Source organism: Zonotrichia albicollis, chromosome 8, assembly GCF_047830755.1.
Source record: "Zonotrichia albicollis isolate bZonAlb1 chromosome 8, bZonAlb1.hap1, whole genome shotgun sequence".
Lineage (NCBI taxonomy): Eukaryota > Metazoa > Chordata > Aves > Passeriformes > Passerellidae > Zonotrichia > Zonotrichia albicollis.
Window position 1 is genome coordinate 31327321 of NC_133826.1, and position 1511 is coordinate 31328831.

Sequence of the window (1511 nt, forward strand, 5' to 3'; positions counted from 1 at the left end):
AGGCAATCTTTGGATGAAACCAGCCTTGTGATGGGTTTTTTGGGGTTTTTTTTTTGGTTTTGGTTTTTGGTTTTTTTTTTTTTTTTTTTGTTAAAGAGAGCCATATCTGGGCTGGCACTGAAGTGAAAATTCAACCAGGAAATTCATAACACCAAGTATAAAACAGACACTGTGCAATTCTTCAGAGAATTCTTTATCAGCATAACTCCACTAAAAGCTTCAAGTAATATTTCTACTGTTCAAAAGTTCTTAAAAACATTTCTTAAATTGATATCTTGAGTTTCAGCTTGCTGTGTTCAATCAAATGTTTGTTATTATAATACTGAACGATACAGAATTTTACCTTCTCAGAGAGAAAAAGCATCTGATTTTTCTCCATTAGGATTCAGATGAAACTGAAGCCTTCAAGCTTTGAAAGCTAAGCTTGTACTGTACTCACATGTCACATTTCCATGCTGACAGTGGAAACTCAGCAAACTGCTTCACACCCCAGTGCCACAGGCCCTGCTCTCTGTCTGTTTTGCTTAATAAGACATGAGAAACAAGTGCTGGTTCAGTGCACTGTGGGACTCATGAAAACGTGAGGAGATAATGAGAAATGTGTGCATTTCCCAGATGGTGAGCGATGAACACTTCCTGCCCTACTCAACAGCAGATACAGGAAGCATCACCCTCGGCACCCAGAAGTCGCTGTACTGCAGATTTTTCATTTTTTTTTTCCCCTTTTCTTCATCCAGGTGTCAGCCAGTCTGGCTGAGAACCAAAAGTCCCCTGATTTCACAGAAATTCAACAGTTAATTTATTTCAGATAGAAAACCCCAGAAAGAAAAGGATCAGGTTTCTGATAAACGGTGTAAGCTTGCTACAGTCTAATTAAGAAATGGTCATAAAAAAGAGGGAATTACTGGATGTGCTTGTCAGTGAAATGTGCTTTAGTATGGTGAGGAAATACACATCTAATTCTTTGCACTGACTGTCATATAAACACAACCCTTAATGCCAACAATATTTATCATAAATATTCATATCATTTTTCTGTAAAGTCAAATAATGAAAGTTTGCAAAGATGCCATAGAAAAAATAACAACCGTAAGAAAAAATTTATAACAAAGTTTCAAATCAAAGGCTTCCAGTAGGTAATGGTGACTTGCAACAGCCATGTGAAGCAGTCAGAGAGGTTGGGGACACAACTAAAGTCACAAAAGCTGAGAACACAGCACCCATGGAGACATTTAGAGGTTGAGACAGACAATGGAAAGACCTGTTGTCATCTCTTTACAGATCCAGTAGGCCTATGAGAATGGATGCTGGGACTGGATTGTATTTTAGTCCCCGTGTGATTCATAAAAACAGGGAAAACATCATTGTGTGCTCCCCACAATGACTTGGCTCCTGCCACATTTCTCCTTCACTGTCTTGGTACAGAAAAAAACCCCCAAACTCCACAAGGTTCCCTCAGACACTAGGGGAAACCCTACCAAAAAAAAAAAAAACCCCTAAAAGCATTCTGC